This window comes from Pan paniscus, chromosome 14 (assembly GCF_029289425.2).
Source record: "Pan paniscus chromosome 14, NHGRI_mPanPan1-v2.0_pri, whole genome shotgun sequence".
NCBI lineage: Eukaryota > Metazoa > Chordata > Mammalia > Primates > Hominidae > Pan > Pan paniscus.
The window spans coordinates 85,859,790-85,883,045 of record NC_073263.2 but is presented as its reverse complement, the minus strand read 5'-3'; the positions used below and the strand labels follow the sequence as shown (position 1 = coordinate 85,883,045).

Here is a 23,256-nt window from a genome sequence, read left to right as displayed (position 1 = left end):
AGGCGTCCACCACCACGCTGGCTAATTTTTGTATTTTTAGTATACACAGGGTTTCACCTTGTTGACCAGGCTGGTCTAGAACTCCTGACCTCAGGTGATCCACCCACCTCGGCCTCCCAAAGTGCTGGTATTACAGGAGTGAGCCACCATGCCGCGATATTTACATTTGACAGAAGTTAGACATTAAGTCACAAATTGGAAAAACAACAACAAAAAACAACCTTTCTATAATTTTAAGCAGTTTTTATGCCTTGTCAAATGTCCTTATGTGATTACTTCTTAAATCATTCCTCCCATTAATATTCCTGCTGCCATTCATCTATTGCAATAGCTCCAAAATAATAAACATATATTTTGAATGTACAGATGAGTGAATAAACAGCTTCACATCTAAACTATAAAAAATTGTTAATCATCTTTTCTTCCTTTCTAAATATTTTTCTCTTCCAAACTATTCATATAATCATAGAAAAAGGAAAACAAACTAAAACAAACAAAACACCATGGTCATCCTATATAATTTTATTCATAGTAACGTTTTACAGCAATCAGAGCTGTAAAATAAGGATAGATTAACAAAGTGGAAGAAACTCACAGGACACGATTTTAGTACTGTGAAGAACCTACTTACCATGTAGAAACTAGTTTATCAGTGACCAGTTACTTATCTATTACTTTTGTGTTCATTCTAATACCTCATATAAGTAGAATTATAGCACCTGAACATTAACTAATTTTCTACTCTGTTAATTTAACTTTGTGATTCATAAGTATGAAAATTCATGGAGCAATGGATAATTGACATTAGGCATATTTTACGTAATGTAACTATTTATGGTTGTTATAAAAAGTTATATGTAAGTGGTAGTTTAGACAAATGCTTAACATTGTGTTTGATATATTAATTGTGATTGGTAGTGATACAGAAGGAGGGACAGGGAAGTGATGGGAGGAGAATGGTGTGGTCCCCGGCAAGGGCTCCACCTCCAGCCTGTGCCCGTGGACCTAGGTGAGGACAGGTACTCCTGCCTTTGTGCCCAAATGTTGCATTTCCCAAGACAACCCTCGCCCTCCATGTCCCCATTCTGTGCCTATAAAACTCTGAGACCCTAAAGGGCAGACACACATGTGGCTGGACGTCAAGAGGAACACATAGATGGAGGAACACACAAGCGGCTGGACGTCAAGAGAACATCAGGGAAAACCATCTCCCTTATGGCTCCCTCACCTGCTGAGAGCTACTTCCACTCAATAAAACCTTGCACTCATTCTCCAAGCCCATGTGTGATCTGATTTTTCTGGTACACCAAGGCAAGAACCCCAGGATACAGAAAGACCTCTGTCCTTGCGATAAGGCAGGGGTCTAATAGAGCTGACGAACACAAGCCGCCTATGGACAACTAAACAAAAAGAGCACCCTGTAACACATGCCCACTGGGGCTTCAGCTGTAAACACTCACCCCTAAACACTGGATTGGGGTCGGAGCCCCACAGTTTGTCCATCTGTATGCAACCCCTAGAGGTTTGAGCAGTGGGGCACTGAAGAAGCCAGCCATATCCTAGTCTTACGCCCTGTGAGGGGGACAAGGCAACTTTCCCCATTTCAGTAGTATAAAGTAAACTATTGTTGACTGTAGACTTACTGCTCTAATAAATAATTCAAAAATGTAAAATGTCTCAAACAAAATAAACATTTTTTTTTGTTCACATAAAAACACTCAGCAGGGGGACCTATTGGTGGGGTTTGTCCTCCATGCAGCCATTCAGAGTTGATGTGGCTCTACCTAAAGAGAAGCTTCCAAGATTTCATGGCGTGATGATTTCTTTAAATCTGGAGATGAGGAAGAGAGCATAAATTATCTTGTGCCTCTAGCACTATTAGCCAAAGTCTGTCCTCAAAAACAAATATCTGCGTGCATCCTTCAATCTCCTTAGTACTTTTTCTGTGTCCAGCGTAGATTTGTTATGAATTCTTTGCCACTTCTTGACCAAAATTCAAACCACGATAGCGTAGATTTGTTATGAATTCTTTGCCACTTCTTGACCAAAATTCAAACCACGATATTGCATAAAACTTAACAATATTCCTAATCATTTCACTCTGTGTTGTTCTAATTATTTTCCTAGTGTAATGTCTTTTGAACTACACATATACGTGTAATATATGTGTGTGTATGTTTAAAAATCAGATTCTCATTACTTTGGTGGAAATTAGAAAAAAAAACGGTAGTTTTCTTTTTCTTTCTTTCTTTTTTTTTTTTTTGAAACAGAATCTCGCTCTGTCACCTGGGCTGGAGTGCAGGGGCATGATCTCAGCTCACTGCAGCCTCTGCCTCCCAGGTTCAAGAGATTCTCCTGTTTCAGCCTCCCTAGTAGCCAGAACTACAGGCGTGCACCACCATTCCCAGCTGATTTTTTGTATTTTTAGTAGAGATGAGGTTTCCCCATGCTGGCCAGGCTGGTCTCGAACTCCTGACCTCATGATCCTCCTGATTCAGCCTCCCAAAGTGCTGGGATTACAGGCAACCACACCCGGCCTAACTATATTTTCTATTGTGATATCTAAAATTACACAAATGCATTATACAAACGTTTGTTCAATCATATTTTTCTATAGCTCTATGGAACAAACTGCAGGAAGAATGAAAATATTTCAGTTAATAATTGTATAATTAAAGTTTCAACTTGCATTCATTGTAACATTATAACTTTAAGCACCCCATTTTCATTCTAAATCACGGAAATACTGGACAAAATGTACAATAAAAATGCAAAAGTCAGCTGTACAAAATTAGATCTTTGAGAGTAAAGATCAAAACTAAAATAGAGAGCAGGGAACAGGGCTAACACCAGAGCTTATTCTCTTGGTCTAGAATCAGGTAGGAGTTGCCAGAAGTTCTCTTCATGCAAGGTAACCTGAGGGAAAAAAGGAGAAAAAAAACAAACTTTCATTCAAAATTCAATTCAAAAATGACTGGAGTCAAGCTCATGGATGGAAACTAGAGGTCAAATGTGTAGTTCATATTCTCCTCCCACGCTTCAAAAAGAAAGCTTCAGAATGCTAACACTGACCTTTGCTCCAAACTCAAGCTTTTATGAACCTATAGTCTAGGCTGGTGGGAAGAGAAAAATCACAAACCCTTGACCAGGGATTGAGTCAAACCACCTACTGTTTTGAAGAATAAATTCCCTACATCCCCAAAATAAGCACACAGATCAGCCCAAACCAAGATTAAAGACCTATATTTTGGACAGAAGGCCACAGGGAACAGCTAACTGAAAAAAGAAATAATAAAGCTGGACCGGATGAAGGTATAGAAGGAGAAAGCAAGTAATGGAAAAATGATCAAAATATAATTTCACACAAATAAATCCAACTGTGCATAATATGTACATATACCTAATGTTAAGAAGGACATACATTAACAAAGCAGAATATGTGTGAATTTCAAATAAAATATGTGTATAATACACTTTAATATGAGTATGTTGGTTTCTTCAAAGAGCTAAACAGAGGGATAATAGAGGTAAAAATTAATTCTTGCAAAAAAGGCAGAAACAAAATAAAACCAACCAGTCTATTACCAACAAGAACAATCAAAATATTCCAAATGGGAATGAGATGATCCTGAGAAATTAAGATGCAAGACAGAGGTAAGTAAATGTTAAATAAATAAAAGTTCAATGTAAAAGTATGAGTGCTAGATTAAGAAGTTTCTTTAAATGTTCAATAGAAGTTTCTAAAAAAGAAAGACCACAGAAACTTGGTAATTTAGATTCTTAAACTGAAATGCATGTCAGTGCCAAGCAAATAAATTAATTCTAATCTAGATACATGACAGTAAAAGAAGAAACTATTCAAGGATAAGGAGAATATGTTAGAAGCCAGCATGGGCAAGATACAGAATATATGCAAAAGATGGCAATTGTCCTAGCAATACTTTCTTTAATCAAAAAAAATCAAAACTAAATGCCAAAACACAATTAAAATTGAAATGAAAATAATAAAGAAAATCATGTTTAGTCTAGAACTTAAAGTTGGGGTGAATTAACATTCACTATAAGGGCAAAATAAAAGGCTTTGGGATACAGATATTCACCAAAAGAAATAGTAAAGGATATATTTTCAACGTTTTGGGTTTTGCTGATATAATTCTTAAGCTTTAAAATTTTTTTCTCAATCTGATTTTTAACGTTATTTTAATTGACACACAATTGTACCTATTTCTAATGTACAGTGTGATGTTTTTATATGTGTATACACTGTAATGATCAAATCAGGAATTAACATATTAGCCTTCAGAAATACGTACAATTTCTTTATGGTGAGAATATTCAAAATTCTCTTTGTTAGCTATTTTGAACTACACAATAAGTAATTACTAACTATATCACCCTACTAAGCAATAGTACACCAGATCTTATTCTTATCTAATTGTAACATAGCACCTCTGTTCAATCACTCCTGGTTCTCCCCTCCCTCTTACCTTCCTCAGTCCCTTGCAACCACTATTGTACTCTCTACTTCTATGGGATCCAACTTTTTTAGATTCCACATATGAGTGAGATCATGTAACATTTGTCCTTCTGTGCTTGGCTTATTTCACTAAACATAATGTCCTCCAGGTTCATCTATGACATTGCAAATGGCAGAATTTCGTTTTTGTGGATGAATAGTATTCCAATGTGTATATATGTCACATTTCCTTTTTTCATTCATCCACTGATGAAAACGTAGGTTGATTTCATATCTTGGCTATTGTGAATGATGCTGTAATACAGATATCCGTTTAACGTACTAATTTTATTTCCTTTGCATATGTACCATTTAGTGAGATTGCTGAATCATATGGCAGTTTTATTTTTATTTTCATTTTTATTTTTGAGGAACCACCATACCATTTTACTAATGGCTATACAAACTAAAGTTCCCATCAACAGAGTATAAGAATTCCCCTTTCTCAAATCCTCTCCAGAATTTGTTATTTTTTATGTTTTTGATAGTAGTCATTATAACTGGAGTGAGGAGGTATTTCATCATGATTTTGATTTACATTTTCCTGGTAATTACTGATTTGAACTCTTCTTAAATATAACTTTTGGGAATTTATATGTCTTCTTTTGAGAAATGTCTATTCAGTTCTTTTGCCCATTTAAAAATCTGATTATTTTTGTTACTTCTACAAGAATAAAAAGGCATACAAAGGAAGGAATGAAATGCAACAATAGCAAAACCAAACAGCTGAAGCTCAGATATTAACAGAATTTGTTGGTGAATTTAACCAATGATTATGAAAAATAAAAATTAATAAATTTTAAAAATAGGATAAGCATCGTACCCTGGAAAAGGTTAAGGTAACATTTTGACAACTCTAAGAATATTAGCAACTACATACTACTGTTGATCTTTTGGAAACAAGAGCTGACATATTAGAAATTGAAATACCCACTAAGGGCAACATGCTCTGAGAAAGCCCAAGATACATAAAAAGCCAAGTGAAGATGCTCCAATGGTAGCTCCAGATTTGCAAACATCCCTACAAAGTCACCAGAATATGAATGTTAGTTAAACCAACTTGGGCCTCAGGTTCAATTTATCCTCCAGATAAATGCCACCAAATGTCTGTTGGCACCATTTGAAGTATAGGGATTACTCAGCAGAACCTTTCTCAAATTCCCAACCTACGAAATGTTGAGATATATTTAAATACTTGTTACTTAACCTTGTGGGCTATGGCACTATGGAGTAATAGATAACTGGAACAAGCAATGTTTTATGTGTGTGTGTATATATATATATATGTGTGTGTGTATAAAATTATTTTTACAAATTCAAGGATCAATCAATATCAGAAAATCAAAATGGTCTGCCACCTTAAAAGATGGAAGCAGGACAAGTTTTCATTTCTTGCAGAGTAGATATAAAACCAAAGGAATTAATAAAGCTCACCATTAATGCATAACATTGAATAAATTGATCTGTTTAATATATGTAGAATAAATATGTATTTAATATAACATTTTAGCAAAATGAATTTAATACAGCCTTTGTAAGAAAAAAACATTTTTACTTGTCAATGCCAGTACGTTTCTTCACAGTTCAAGGTTTTTTTGAAGTTAAAGTATCCAGGGAGTCTTTCTCATAATGGTCACTTAAATCACATGAAGTGAAAAAAAAAAAAAAAAAACAGAATTCAGATTCTGCTAAAGTAACTAAATTTGCTAAATGTTCTAATCATCCTAAGATAAACAGATGGCTTCTATTCAAGCGAAGCAAGGCAGTAATTATACACATCTGTACAGTACCAATAAAAATCTAATATATCCAGAAGCTATTGGCTGCCATTTCAGATGATTCCTGAGAATAATAGTCGTATAGCCATTAGTCATTTTTTATAAAAGCTAAAATGACACCCAAGTAATTTTTATCATACAAAACACAAGGAAGAAATCTTCAATTTATTCCTCCTAAAAAATACTATTGACTGTCAATATAATATCAGTCATAGTATCTCTTTGCCATATTTTCTGCCTTTGTGTGCCATTAGATATATTTGCTGCTGTTTGTAAGGAATGCTAATATTTACTCAGTTAGTAGAAGAAACTATATATTCCTGTCATCAGGGGTATGATAAATTTCACACCTAAAAAAATCAAGCTAAAAATATTGATCACCAACATAGCCGAATACTGTTCTTTGAATTCTAAACTTCTCTTCTGAATTTTCATACACAGGCAGAAATGCCATCACCTAAAGTAGGGTGTTGCAGTTCCACATGAAGGAACAGCAGCTCAGCCATCTGGAGAGATGCTTTAAAGGTTTTTATTGTCCAATTGGATTTCTCTAGTTCTGTATGGCAGTCTGTAGACACCCACATTTTCTGTCTAGAAGTGCAAATGAATGCTTTTATTTCTGGCAGCTCATGTAAAATGCTGCACTTCAGATAGCCAGGCTGCAATGCTTCTGGCAACCAAAATCATTTCATTAGCCCAGTTAGAATGACATGCATAAAATTCAGATTACACCCTGTAAAATCAATTCTCATTACTAATCTTAATGAGGCCAATAGGTTTTTCTATATACAAAACAGTGTAGAGTTTATCCTAATTTTAGGATCAAATGAAAAGGCACATTTCTGAATGTTTGTGGATACTATGCAATTTGTTGTAATAAAGGTATTTCTAACTTGATAATCTTAAGGGAAATGGATGGCAAATAACTGTTAAGAGTATTGAGAGAAATTTAACATTCAATCTAGTTATTTCTGTCTTACAAATTCCCTTATTCATTTCAATTGAATCTGCATTGATCACCATGAGTTAACTAACGTACACTTAAATAAATTTGCATTGTCCGAATAAGAAAGCTAAAGCTTTACTTGTGTCAGCAAAGTTAGTAAAATAGGTAAAAAATGGCCTTTATTATTGAGAAAAGTGTTAGTCTCTGAAGCCAATGTAATTTAACAAGTATTTATTGATATATATCTTATGAACAGGCTTTTTAAAGGCACTTGTGAGGCATTGGTAGTAGATACAGATATGAAAACAGATAATACATAACTTTGTAATGAATTTACAATTCCTTTAATGTTTTAGGTATAGGAAATCAGCTACAAATAATGTGATGTTAGTATTATAAATTAAGCTAGGAAAAGTAGATCATAAAATCAGGATTTAAAAAATTCGGAAAATAAAGGGATTGTTGGTAGTTGAGTAGATAAATGTAAAATTCATGGGGAAAAAATAACCTTATTAAGATCTTAAAAGATAGGTAGAATATTTTGGGAGGCCAAGGTGGGCGGATCACGAGGTCAGCAGATCGAGACCATTCTGGCTAACACGGTGAAACCTCGTCCCTACTAAAAATACAAAAAATTAGCCGGGTGTGGTGGCGGGCGCCTGTAGTCCCAGCTACTCTGGAGGCTGAGGCAGGAGAATGGCGTGAACCCGGGAGGCGGAGATTGCAGCGAGCCAAGATTGCGCCACTGCACTCCAGCCTGGGCGAGAGAGTGAGACTCCGTCTCAAAAGACAAAAAAAAAAAAAAAAAAAAGATAAGTAGAATACGAATTGAATTTGAATTAGGGGTTACCTAGGTAAGTGTTATGGCTATGAGTATTGACTGGTGAAAGATAACATATAGTTATAAATTTGAAACTTTATGAATGGGAAATATTAAAAATGTTCAAATGAGATTAGGAGAGATTAATGACAGGCATTGAAACTATCTTCACACTTAGTAAAAAGGGAAATTTGGATAAAGCATAATTGCTAAAGCATGTACGTATATAGTAAAATAATAACTTGACACCTAAAGAATGAAAGAGATGGTTAGTTTCAGGCAGAGGTTGTAACTATATATGTATATACTATATACACACTATATATATGTACACACATTATATATATATACACACTGTATGTACTATATATAGTAGTGTGTGTACACACATATATTTAGTTGTGTGTGTATGTGTATATATATAGGTTTGCATGTATAGATATAAAATTTATAGACACATAGATATGCAGAAGAACATTTTGTAACAATGAGGCAATTGTTAACATGTGTATTGTATGATGTTTATAATAATAAAATGATATTGTTGGACAGTGTTTGGAACATCGAATGGATTAAGATTATGTTAAATATGTGACATAGCAATGACAGCAATATAGCAGAACAATTATATCTCATTTTTCTCTCATTCAGATACATTCATTTGGAAACAGTGTTTAATCACAAATACATCAAAGAGGAACTAAAGTAGGGGGAAAGTTGTTTTTATGTTACAAATCACATTAAAATTAATATGGCAATTGAAAGTATTGCTTGAAGTAAATATGCTGGAGAAAGAATGAAAACTTGCATCCAAGCTGCACCTGACAAATATCTGTAGAGCAGATACATATGGATATAGGACTTATTCGTTATAATTATAATTAGAATAGGCTTATTTCAGAAAGCAAGGATATCTTCACATTAAGTTTTCAACTTAAAAATTCATGACTGTGTAACTTCTACATAAAATACCTAAAAGTCAAAATCAGAAATGATTATAACTTAGTGCATGTGATTTCCAGTTGGAAATCTTCAATAACATTCTTCACTCGTTTGATGGATAATCTCACTTTTACCACCAACTTGGCCCATTAGGTTGTCCAGTGAAGACAATGGGATATCATGCAAAGAACGCCAGAATCAGAATTAATCCCCACTCAGAGAATTTCCTCAGTAATCCACAAGTCAGAAAGCCTACAAAGTGACAATATAGCACATGTAATTTTGGAAAAGTTTTCCTTGTGGAATAGAATTCCTTTAGATTGATGACATATCTGATTCCCTGTTGTTATTGCTATTTGGTCAATGTTATAACAGATGGATGATTGATAGGTAGGTAGGTAGATGGATAGGTAGATGACAGAATTCCTTCAGCACAAGTTTGCAAAAGGAGTTTATAACGATAATATGAGTATGCTTTTTGGAAAGGAATCCTTCTTTCATAGAGATGCATACTGAAATACAAATGGATTAAATATTTGTAGGATTTGCTTCAAAATATTTAAGAACAAGTGAATTAATTGTAAATAAAGGAATCAAGACTGGCCATTAAGATAACAATTGATGAAACTGAGTAATGTATACAGACTCACTATACAATTCTATCTATACATATGTATGTTGTATTAAAAAATAAACGAGAAAAGAAAAATATGTATTTCTATGTATATTCATTCAGGCAATCACATGCAATCAATCTAAAGGAATCATTTTTCACAAGGAGAACTTTTTCAAAATTACACGTGCTTTATTGCCACTTTGTAGATTTTCTGACTATTGAATTACCACCTGTCGGCATAATGTAGAGGAAATTCTCTGGGTGGGGATTAATTCCGTTTCTAGTGTTCTTCACATGGTATCCTACTGTCTTCACGGGACAACTATGTATTTTTCTTTCCTTGTTAATTTTTAATACAACACGTTAAAATACGTGATCTTTCAAACGCTGCATGTTTTCAGTTGGCTAAAATGCTGGAGGAAATGCTACTTCCTACAAGGGTAATAATGTATTTGCAATGCAAAAATATTCTTGAATTAATGTCCTTAGAAGCTTCCCTGCTTTATCAAACCTAGTCATTCATACTAGGAAAAATGAAATATTTTCAAATGATGGCTAAACTTCAAAAAAAAAAAAAAAAAGAAATTCCTGGAGACAAAACTGGAATAAAAATGACTATTATACATGTAAGCAAATTCAGAGCCATCCTACGGACATTTGCTGATTGTAAAACTAAACGTCAGGGATTTTTATGGTCATGTGGAGACCACTGAAAAGGAGTAAACCCTTGTCAAAGTGAGGTAGGAGCTAAGACTTCCACAAGCAGCCAGAGGCTTGGAGGGTTGCACAGCCTGTGACAGGGTAGACTGGGGAAAAAAGGAAAAAAAAAAAAAAAAAATCAGCCCACATACAAAGACAGTGTGTTTAATTAACTGTCTTGGCCTCCGTTCCAAATAGGACAAAATAATTCTGCCCTGGGGACTGGCAAATATAAGTATGTTTTCCAGTCACAGAATTGCCTTGTGCATTTGAGTTTATACTGATGCTTGGTTCAAGATCCCCTAGTATGAAATATAAATTTAAAGTGATCCCTGGTTAATGGCACCTCAGGTTGCTGTCAGAAACAAATACAAATGCTGCCTAGAATAATTCATGTTAAATCTAAGCATAGCATAATTCCCCCCAAAAGTCAAAATTTGGGCCTAGGCAGCTTCAGATATGGAGATAATTGATATTGATGTTTAAATACTTAATTTAAAAGGCAAAAAGTAAATAGAAATATAATCCAGAAATAAAATATTGTCAAAAGAATCAAGCATGATTTTAAAACGTACCACAGAACTTCTAGAAATTATGTGAATGTAAATATCTATATGTATAATTAAACCTAAATCTATCTATCTGCCTACCTGACTACAGAGAAAGACAGGGAGAGAGATTTTCTAAAGTTAAATAGATAGGGTTAATGCAACCTGGACAGAGCCAAAGAACATTAATAAACAGAAAAAAAAAAACTAATATGAAGAATTTAACAAGAATTCAACAAAGAAATATAAAAGAAGGCCGGGCGCGGTGGCTCACGCCTGTAATCCCAGCACTTTGGGAGGCCAAGGTGGGCAGATCACGAAGTCAGGAGATCGAGACCATCCTGGCTAACACAGTGAAACCCCGTCTCTACTAAAAATACAAAAAATTAGCCGGACGAGGTGGCAGGCGCCTGCAGTCCCAGCTACTCAGTAGGCTGAGGCAGGAGAATGGCGTGAAACCCGGAGGCAGAGTTTGCAGTGAGCCGAGATCGCGCCACTGCACTCCATCCTGGGTGACAGAGCGAGACTCCGTCAAAAAAACAAAACAAACAAACAAAATATATATATATATGAGAAGAGTAAACAAGCATGGAGGACAAAAATGAGAACATCATGGGTCTAATTTGATTCCCAGAAGGCTAGATGATGTAGATATGAATAAGTCACAGTTGATGAGAAAATTACTGAGAATTTTCTACGCGGATGAAAGTCGCTAAACCTTAAATTCTGAAAACACACCAAAAGCTAGGCAAAATACACGAAAAGAAATTTTAAAAAAAATCTGACAACTGCCCAAAATATACTAAAACAAATATATCTTTAAAATAACCAGTGAAATTAATACTATGTACAAAGAACAATAAAGGATGTAACATGAGAATCTGCAAGATCAATAGAAAAGCCTGAAATAAATTCTTCAAATTGTGAAAAGAAAATAACTGTAAAACTGAAAATCTACCCCTAGGTTAAAAAAATCTTCAGTTATGAGGGCATAGGAAAGGCCTTTCCAAAAGTAATTCGTTAACTATAACTATATGTTGTCAATAGAGTAATAATTACTTTAGAAAACTGATAATTGATCCCAAATAGAAGGTGTAAGATACAAAATGGTGGGAAAATAAAAGGTGTATAATTCTAATATTTATCCATCGTGCAAAGAACTGATAATAATAATGTTCATTTTTTATAACAAAAGCTCAAATTTACAGAAAATTCAAATGCATCAATATCCAATATAAATATAAAATGAAAAGTTCTCCAATTAAAACAAAAGATGTTCAGAGTTTCTTTTTTAAGAGTTAAAAAGTAGAGCACAATTTTTTAAGTGTTTTTAAACAAAGTGGCATATACCTTAATTGTGGCAAAATGTTACTAGTTATAAAGAATATTATGACATGGCAAAGTTTGAGTATACCAGCATGAAATGACAATTTAAAAATATATTTAATTTTAACATAGTTTTAGAATAAATGAATCAAATATTAATTTTCAGAAGCAGAAGCACAAACATAAAAATACTTAAATTAAAACCAAAATTGGACACTGGGAAGAAATCTTATTAGAAATATTAATTCCTCAAAGACAACCCCAAAGGAATCACAAAACGGGCCATGAAGTAATATAAGGTATTTGCCACACATTTATCCAATAAAAATTTATAACCAGAATAAAGCTAGGGCTCCTTTAAACCAGTGGACAACCCAAACAAAAAAATTAGGAGAATGTTGAGCAAGCTTTTCACATAAGGGGAAATCTAAGAAGCCAACAAATATTTCAAACATATGCTCAAAATCATTAATCTTCAGGAAAATTTAAAAAAATCCATTGGAATAAAAAAACACCCATCAGCATACTGAAAATTTACACAGAATGATAGTACCAAGTGTCAGTGAGGATGGGAAATAATGAGAATTTTCGTATATTCCTCGTAGAAATGAAGTTTAAAAAGTCACTTTTAGAGACTAATTGACAATATTTATTACATTTGAACATTTTAATAATCTGTCACCTATTAACTAAATAAAACGCATGTGTATGTGCACTGAAGGATATTTAAAGGAATGTTTATAGCAGCATTATGCGTACTAGCTGAAAGCTCTTCTCTTCAGCAAAATAATAAACTATGGTATATCAAGCCATTTACTGTTGAAATAATATACAAAATTTAAAATTAATTAATTATTGCCATATAATACACGGAAGAGTCTCAAAAACATAATATGTCAAGCCACGCAAGAATGCATAATCTATGAATTTCATAAAACAGGCAAAAATAGCCTATGCAACTGAAATCAGAATAGTGGTTCCTTTTTAGAAGTGGTGTGTGGGCTTCTATGGGAGTGGTAATATTCTATTATTAACATGTTTGATGATTAGATATTAACAACTGTTTGATATTTCAATGGGCTACATACTTATGATTTGCCCATTTCTTGTATGTTTTATGTTAATAAAAAGTGTTAAACTATATATAAATCAAATAATAATGAAAACACGATGGACATTATAATAGCCACAATATTGGTTAGACTTTACGTAATATGTCTGTGAGTAATTTATAGATCAAGTGAATACAAAACCAAAAAATTTGTACCAAAGTGAAGAGTTTCCACAGAAGATTGAACAATCAAATGAACAAACATTATTGGGAATTCATAGAGGATATTACATACTATAATAATATAATCCACATTGTTTCTGACACAGAAATTATAAAAATTGATTACCTACTATGTGAGTCTCAATAAATTTTAAAGAATTAGACTGTATTTTCTCAACATAATGTGACTACAGTAGTGATCCATGACAGCAATAACTATAAAAACAAAAACAAAAAATAGTTACTAATATATAGACATATTTTTAAGTAACCAGTTGGTGAAAGAAAGCATGATAAATTATGCTGAACAATGTGGCCAACATAGTATTGAGAATGATATTAAAATCATTCACCTGCCTTCGTGAACAATTAAAGAATAAAATTAATAAGCTAAATATCAAAACTAAAGAGTATTTTGCATTACTTGCATAATAAACAAAAAGAGAAAAAATAATAAACACCAAACAGATATTAATATAATACAATACAAACATAAAATACAGGCATGCCTTACTTTATTGCTCTTCACTTTATTGGACTTAGCATATAGTATTGTATGTTTTACAAACTGAAGTAGAGTGGCAAACCTGCATTAAGAAAGTCTATCAACACCATTTTTCTAACAGCATGTGCTCACTTTGTGTCTCTGTGCCACATTTGTTAATGCTCCCAATACTTACAGTTTTTTCTATTATTAAATTTACTATAGTGATCTGGGATCAGTGATCATTGATACTACTTTGGTAATTGTTTTTGGACACCACATCATGTCAATATAAGATAGTGAACTTAGTTGATAAAGCAGTGGCAGGTTTTAAAAGGATTAGCTTCAATTCTGTAAGAAATTCTATGGTGGATAAAATGCTAGCAGCCTTAGATGCTACAAAGGAATCTTTTGTAAAAAGAAGAGTCAATTGATGCAGCAAACTTCATGGTTTTATTTTAATAAATTGTCATGGACACCCCAACCTTCAGCAGCCACCACCCTGATCAGTCAGCAGCCATCAACATCAAGGCAAGGCCCTCCATAAGCAAAAAGAGTATGACTGGCTAAAGGGTCATATAATCATTATTTTTTTGGGGGAAATAAAGCATTTTTAAACTAAGGTATGTGCATTTTTTAAGCATAATGTTATTTCACACTTGATAGACTATAGTATAGTGTAAACATAAGTTTTATATGCACTGAGAAACCAAAACATCCATGTAACCCACTTTAGTGCAACATTTGCTTCTTACAGTCATCTGGAACCAAACTCACAATATCTCTGAGGTTTGTCTGTAGAGAGTTTTTATATAATAAATATTTAAATCTTTGAAAACATATTTAATAGACAAACTTTTAACAATACTGATCAAGAAAAATTGAGATATAAATTAGTACAAGTAACAATAAGAATAATGTGAGAGGTATTATTTCAGGTTAAAATGTAATAAAAATAATAAATTTGAAAACTTAGAAAAGCATTTTATAAAATAGCATAATTATTTAATAATACTCAATATATAATAGAACACCTAAATTGTTTTATGACTGTTACACATATTTAATTTCTAGTTTAGCATCCATCCATCAATATCACTGAGCACAGATGGTTTTCAGAGAAGTGTTTATCAACATTCAAGAAAATAATAACTCAAATTATTTTTCAAATTATTTTAGAGAATAAGCAAAAAGAAACCACAATCCATTATCTGAAATAAAAATACAGTTTACTACTTAACTCAGATTATAAGAAAGGTAAGTTACTACATACTATAAATTATAACCCTAGACTAAAAACCTTGTATATTAGTAAAATAAATGCACAATTATATAACATGTGCATTAATAACAAGTGGTGAGTATGTAATAATGCAAGTAAATTTCTTAACATATTCACAATATTTGTGCATGTAATTTGTCAAAATAATGTTGTAAGAGAGAAACCCATAGATCATCTCAGTGGAATTTTTTTCTATTTTGATTATTTTTTAAATAAATTTGACTGTGTATATTTGAGGTTTACAACATGATGTTATGGCATTCATGTAGACAGTAAATTGGCTACTATAGTGGAGCAGATGTATATATCTGTCATCTGACATAGTTATGTTTGTCGATGAGAATAACAGCTAACATTTATTTATTTAACAGAAAATCCCTTATACAATAGAATCTCATGAACTATAATCCTCATTACATTAGAGCTCTAGACTTGTTTCTCCTGCATATCTGCTACTTGTACCTTTTGGCCTACATCTCCTCATTTCCTATAGCTTCACCACCCCTGGTAACCATTGTTTTATTTTTTATCTCTGTGTATTCGTATATATTTGACTTTGATTTTTTTTTTTCAGTTTTTACATATAAGTAATACCATGTAGTATTCTTCTCTCTGTGTCTGGCTTCTTTCACATTGTATAATGTCCTCCAGGTCAACCACATTGTGGCCAATGACATGATCTGCTTTTCCAAAGACTAAATAATATTTGTATATTCATATGTATATTCATATATATATATACACACATTTGAGTATATAATTAAAATGTATGTATGTATGTGTGTGTGTTAATACATATATATATATACACACCACATTTTCTTTATTCATACATTAATGACAATTGTTTTTGTACCCTGGCTATTGTGACTGATGCTGCAATAAACATAAATGCAGATACCTTTATGTGGTGGTAATTTCATCTCTTTGGGCGTATACCCAGAGAAGTGATTGCTGTCATACAGCAGCTCTATTTTTAATTTCTTTAGAAGCCTCCATACTGTTATATAATTGCCATAACAAGCTACATTCCCACCAACAGTGTACAAGGGTTCCCTTTTTCCACACCCTCAGCAATATTTGTTATTTCTTGTCTTTAATAGCTGTTCTAACTGGTATGGGGTGATGCAGTGGTTTTAATTTGCATTTTTCTGATATTGGGGGTATTGTATAATATTGTTCACAGCTTTGGTCCTTTCTAACTGACTTTTTAATGCACACTACATTTGGCAACTCATTTCCATTTTTTGACATACAATATTGACACAATATTGTACGTATGACACAGTATTGTATGTACCTGTTAATCATTTTTATGTCTTCTTTGCCAACTCTCTGTTCAGGTTCTTGCCCATTTTTTAACTGAGTTGTTTTTCTGCTATTGAGCTGTAAAGATTGTTTATACATTTTGGATACTAGCCTCTTATCAGATATGTGGACGTGGCTTGCAAATACTTTTTTCTATATTGTAGGTTGACGTTTCATTTGTTGATTGTTTCTGTTGCTGTGAAGAAGGTTTTTGGTTCAATGTAGTCCAATGTATTTATTTTTGCTTTTGTAGCCTGAGCCTTCGGTGTGATATCAAAAAATAATTGCCAAAGTCAAGGAGCTGTTCTTTTGTGTTCTTTTCTAGGAGTTTCATAGTTTCGGGTTTTACACTTAGATATTTCCTCCATTTTGAAGTGATTTTTGTGTCTGGTGTAAGATAAGGCTCTGATTTTATTATTTTCCCTGTGGAAGTCCGGTTTTTTCAGCATCATTTCTTGAAGAGACTCTCCTTTTCCTATTATATCCTTTTTCTATTATGTCTTTGTAAAAAATGTGTTGACCATGTATGTTGGGATTTATTTCTGGACTTTCTATTCTATTCCATTGATTTATATTTCTGTTTTTATGCCAGTACCAAACTGCTTTGATTACTATATGTTTGTAATACAATTTGAAATCAGGAGGTGTGAGGTCTCCAACTTCAGAACTCCTTAATACTGTTGATGTCATTAAATACAAGGGAGGTCTGAGAAACTTTCACAGACCAGAAGACACTAGCAACATGACAACTAAACACAAAGTGCTACCCTGGATTGGACCTTGGATCAGAAAAAGGGTATTAATGAAAACATGGCTGAATCCAAATATTTTCTGGAGTTAAGAGTAATATATCAATGTCAATTTCTTAATATTGGAAAATGTATCATAGTAATGTAAGATATTGATAATGAGGATACTAGATAAGGGGTATATAGGAACTCTTTGAACTGCATTTGCAACTTTTCTGTAAATCTAAATTTATTGAACAATAAAACATTTATTTAAAAAGAAATTGAATCCTGACATCGCATGCCAAAAAAATGGCAACAAATTGCCATATATAGTATGCATTAAGAAGTCAGTCAGAAAGGACCAAAGCTGTGAACACTATTACACCAGAAACAAAACATAAAAAGCTTATAAAACAAATTATAAGATGTTCAATGCCATTCGTAATTATAAAATTACAAATTCAAACCATTATGAGATATATTTTCCCACCCATAATGCTGACAGGAAACAGAATATCACATGTTGTGAGAAAGCAGAACAGTAACCTTTTTATTGGTGGGTAGACTACTCAGTGTAAATACACAGAGGAGATGATTGGCAAAATGTAGTAAAATCAAAGATGCATTGAATCTGTAAGTCAACCATGTACTCCAAGTGTGTATATTACAGAAATAGAAATATGCACACGACATGTGTTTCTGAATGTTCATGGCGTTGTTTGTTGTGGAAAAAATAAAGTGGGAAACTATTTATATAGCTATTAACAGAGAATATTAAAGAAATAACATTTTCATACATATTCATATAATGAGATACTGTGAAGCAGTGAATATAAATGAAATAGCACAGCACCTATCAATGCATATAAACTTTACAAACATAATTTTGCTTGGAAAAAATAAGTTTCAGAAGATGTATATCATGGGTTCAAGTTCCCTAAAGTTTAAAAACATATAAAATAGCATCACAGTATGCTTATAAATGTCTATGTATACAGTAAAGCTGTAGACGATGAATCAGAGTGATACACATAAAATTCACTATAGAAGACATCTCTGCAGAATGAATAGGGAATTAAATTAGGGAGGGGATTTCAACAATATTGGCAATGTTAATTTATGAAGCTAGCTGATGGACATACAAGTATGTATTATTACTTATATATTTTGCTTGTCCTTAATTTTTTATAACAATGCACTTCAGTTATATATGTTATATTCCCCTAACCATTCTATCTGCTCCTTTCTTAACAGGATTCCATTCAAAGCCTCTCTTAAAATATTTTACAAGAACTACATATTACCATACAGGTTTTTATAGCTTAAAATACATCATATATTTGTATCTGCATGCACAGATGCTATTAAATATGTCAAAGGTGCCATACATTTTTCTTTCATGTTATGTTATTCTTATTGATCTTGTCATTTAAAAATATTTATAAACATTTTCCTTGCATGTTGATGTGGATTACTACCTGTCACTATTTTTCTATAACTAATTTTTAATACAAGCTAGAACTACAAAATTAGAATAAATGCTGACCCTGAATAGTTAATGATTATGCTGCGTGGTATATCTCCTGGCAATGTTCAGAAGTTGTCCTTCAATAGGTCTCTCACTGTGACACTCATATATTCACTAATTTACTGTGGTTCAGGATCTGACCCTTGTATTTGCAGAGCCAGAAAACTGATTGTATAATTACATGCAGGATGGGTCCATGTCTCACTTGCAAACTAACTTAATCAAGTTTTCCAAATTGATCTATGAAGCCACAAGAACAATTTACTTATTCAAAATAGAAGTATAGCTCTTAAATGAAGGGAATCATTTACCTCATATTAGTAATTCATTCTCTCCCTTTATGCATATAAGGTAGGAAAAAATAGTAGGATCAGGTTGTTTTATGAGCATTTTACAAACTAAGTTAATAGATTAATTTCATACTTATTGGCACCAGGATAAGAAAGCTTAATATTTTTATCCCATATAGTAATAGGTCAACTTTGCTGATGGAATATTATTATTTAAAATATATTGTCTAAGATTCATTCTTTCCTGATTAGAAATAGAATTGAAACAACCAATCTTTGCTTCTGTAAGTCCCTTTTTTCCACACTCTTATGATTGCTACCTCATGCTTTTGAGTGACATATACTTTTTGGAAATAAGATAATGCATTCAGCCAAATTACAGCTATGCCTTTGAAGTCTGGGACCTTGTCTGCCTTTGAGGTAACTTTGTATAAATGTCCTCTGATCCATTGTGTTGATTTTCCAATGCAACTCTCATAGGACATCTTATATCCTTTGTTTCTTCTTTGCATCTGATATCTGTCATCCAACATAATAGCTATCACTTCCAGTTTTTTGTTGGCTGCAATTGTAATCATGCAAGTCATTGATAAAAATGTAAAACAGAGCAGGACAAGAGCTTCTCTTGCATGCCGCTAGAATCTGTATTCTCTCTTGACAGATTTTCAGTAATTATAGCTCTTTCTGAACATGATCAACCATTTACAATCCCACCCAAATGCCTTGCCTTCCAACAAAATGAATTTTTGTTTTCAAGGACATCATGTGAGACCTTGTGAAATGCTTTTCTGAAATTTAGATGAAATTCATCCAATAAGTTAGCTAAATTAATTATTCATTAAACTTACATAAAAGAAAATATTGCTGCTCTTGAATGATCTGTTTTGTGTATCCATATATCTTTGGTGGGTGCTTTTTATTTTAAGAGCATAATGTTATTTACTTGTTTAAAAATAGATTTTTTTAGTGTATCTTCTTTCACTGTTGATCACATACTAAAATCCACATCTTTGTAAAAGGCTTCTTGGACCATGCAGGTAGAAGTCTGTGAATTACAGGGGACTGTTATGTCCTTCCTCCTTTCCAGTTTGCACTCTGTCACCAAATCTGGAATTCATCCATTTTATCTACTTCTGTTGCCTATATTCTTGCAATTCACCATCCACTATGGTGTCAGAAAAATCTGTAAGCTAGGTATCAAAGACTAAATTGTATCAACCCAAAATTTATAGATTGAAGCCCTAATTGCCAATAGGAATATATTTGGAGACAGGTCTTTAAGGACTCAATGGAGAGTAAATAAGCTTCTAAGTGTGGGCCCTTATTCAATAAGACCAATGTCCTCATAAGAAGAAACAGACATCAGGAGAGCAGCCACACACCGAAAAAAGGCCAGATGAAAACACAGTGAGAAGGTGGCATTCTGCAAACCAAAAAGAGGGATTTCAGAGAGACCAGCTCTGCCAACATCTTTGTCTAGATAGATGTCTTTTTTTTCCTCATAAGCACAGACACACCCACACACACACATACACACACACACGAACCCCTTCTGTGCTTTTACATAATATTTTTCACTACTTTAAATTATGAGTTTTCATAATTCTTTATGGAAACTTTTTTTTCTCTAGTAAATAGTGATATTATTTTCATGGCATTATTCAATTTAATCATTATAATAAAAGTAAATGTTCTAACTTTCTATCTAGATTATGTACACCTTGAGCACAGTGATTTGGCTTTACTGATACTTTTTTTCAATGTTTATCACAATGTTTCTCAACTAACATAGAACATAATTGAGTATTTTGTTAACATAATATATTTTATTTTAATATTTTTTATTTTATCAAACCATAGCATTATTCAGTATTTTCTGATAATTTTTTAAAAAGTGTTTTCCAAAATTTCTACATACCTAAGAAAGCATAGGTATAGCAGAGGAAGAAAGGATTATCTCTAGGAAGAGTATCTTTGGCAAATAAAGTGAGCATGGAGAATTCAAGTGAAAGGATGTTAGATTATCTGCAGTGGAATTGTCATATTAGTCATTAAGGGAAATAAGTGTGGTAAAAAACATTTTGAAATATTAATCAATTTTTCTTTGTCATTTCTCATATTCTGTGTCAATTCCCCATTTATTCATCTGATTTCTCTTTGACTAATTTATGACTCTTTATTGTTTACTATATTCAAATTCTTTAGGATTTACCTAGTTCATTCTCTGGCTTCTTGAATCAATCAACTATTATTAAACTTGTATGTTAGGGTGATAACCTTGTGAGCCACATATGTGAGAAGTCAGTCCAAGAGATGGAGACACATGGAGATGCCAGAGAAACAAGGAAGCAGAAAACCGGAGGCATCTAACAGGAATGAGCAGGGGCCACCGTCAAGGATGGTGTTTTGGCAACACAAAGATCCACCTGGCAGGGTATAAAAGCAGGGTATACTGCTTTGAACTGAGTAAATCTAAGAATTACTGGATAATTTATGGTAGCAATAGTGGATTTCTTGTTATTGAAGGCATGTATATGGTTGGCAATTAATTACAAAAGAAAAAGACATGTGGCCATATTTATTTACAGCCAAATCAGATGTATCAGGTCATACAAGTTAGATTACTAACACAAGCATTTCAACATTATCCTAGCCAGATTGAAGGGATAGTCTAGTTAGAAAACCCTGGAGGTGATAAGAATTAATAATGTTGTTTATGAATAAAAAATCGTTTTCTTTACTATTTGTACATAAAAATGGAAGCAACAGTACTAAAAATTTTTTTAAAAGTTTAAAAATTCGAAACCAAAAGAAAGTCTCAAACAAGCTTTAGGCATTCTAATAAGCTACCTCTCCTAATTTTTCTTGTTTTGCTACAGTGTTTTTCTGTGTATAGATGCAATTTAAGAAAGTTATAATTACAGAGTATATACAATTAGATATGTGTTCACTTAAAGTGACAAAAGAAACTGTTCACATTTTATGACATGCTACCAGAGTTTCTTGAAAATGTGGTGACTAAAGAAAATTACCATAATAGTAAGTGAGAATAAATTTAAAAAAAAATGAGAACTCAAAATTCTAGTGTAGTGGAAGAAGTAATGAAAATATTATTAAGAAAACTAATTAAAATGAAGTATTCCAAAGTGAAGATGATTAGTTTAATATGGATGTGCCAATGCTGAGGTGGTAATAAGACATCCAGTCGTCCAAGTTACAAATATCTAGTAGAAAAATGGAGCAATCAATCTAGGCAATTTGTTCAAATATAACTTTTTCTTTGTGAGTGTAAAATAGTATACAGTGCACATCATAAATACTGTGGTTACATTTCAGTGGTATGGAAACTATCTCCACTTATGGGATACATACGTACATATTCATAAAAGTAATATATGTGTTTACAATACATATGTGTGTCTATTTATATAAAAATCAATAATAGTCATTAGCTTCATTTGAGTATAACTCAAATCAATGTATCTATTAGTGGTGTAGCATCACTACCAAAAATATAACATGTACGATTGCAGGCAATTATGATAAAAACTTTATTATAGTTACATTTGATTCAGAATTCAGTTACCTATAGTAAATTTTAACTAGTTACCTAATTTGTCAGACATCAACTACAAGATACGGGTTAAGAATCTGTAGTTTCGGAATTGCCAGGTATTGTGCAGAGTTAAAAAAAAAATCATTGAGATGTTTGACGGCACAGAGGTTGACTGAAAAGTTGTAAAGTTCTAAATGCTAATATTGACTGAAATTTTTAAATCAGGTAACCTTGCACTTTGTTATCAAAGGCAGTTAAATAACATTGAGACTAAATAAATAAAACTAGAAAAGAACATATCATTAAGCATAGAAGGATACAAATGTGTTGGGTGTTGTGTGTGTGTCTGTGTGTGTGTGTGTTTGTCCATGTGAAAGTCTGAGGAACACTAAGATATGAGTTCATATAATCAGGTTGTAGTCTTGCCTTTTAAAAATATTTTATGATTTAATACTGAGAAAGTCATGGTCTCTGATGTTTCTATCTATATACAGACATTTTCACTAGATCATATTGAAAATCTCTTTTAGCTTTCTGACTCAGCATTTAAATATTAATGTGTTTTATTTTGAATAATGAAAGCTATAAAATACAAGCAGTCTACTTTCATCTC

At 32.7% G+C, this 23,256-nt stretch overlaps 1 long non-coding RNA gene across 1 annotated transcript in view; it reads right to left on the bottom strand.

Annotated features, from left to right (window-relative positions):
- Positions 1–409: 409 nt before the first annotated feature.
- The window catches only part of LOC129393654 (uncharacterized), a 194,570-nt gene continuing 171,723 nt past the window's right edge, over positions 410–23,256 (bottom strand). Inside the window, exon 4 of the long non-coding RNA XR_008620678.1 lies at positions 410–2,916. This is a non-coding gene — a long non-coding RNA (uncharacterized LOC129393654). The remainder of the gene's footprint in view (positions 2,917–23,256) is intronic.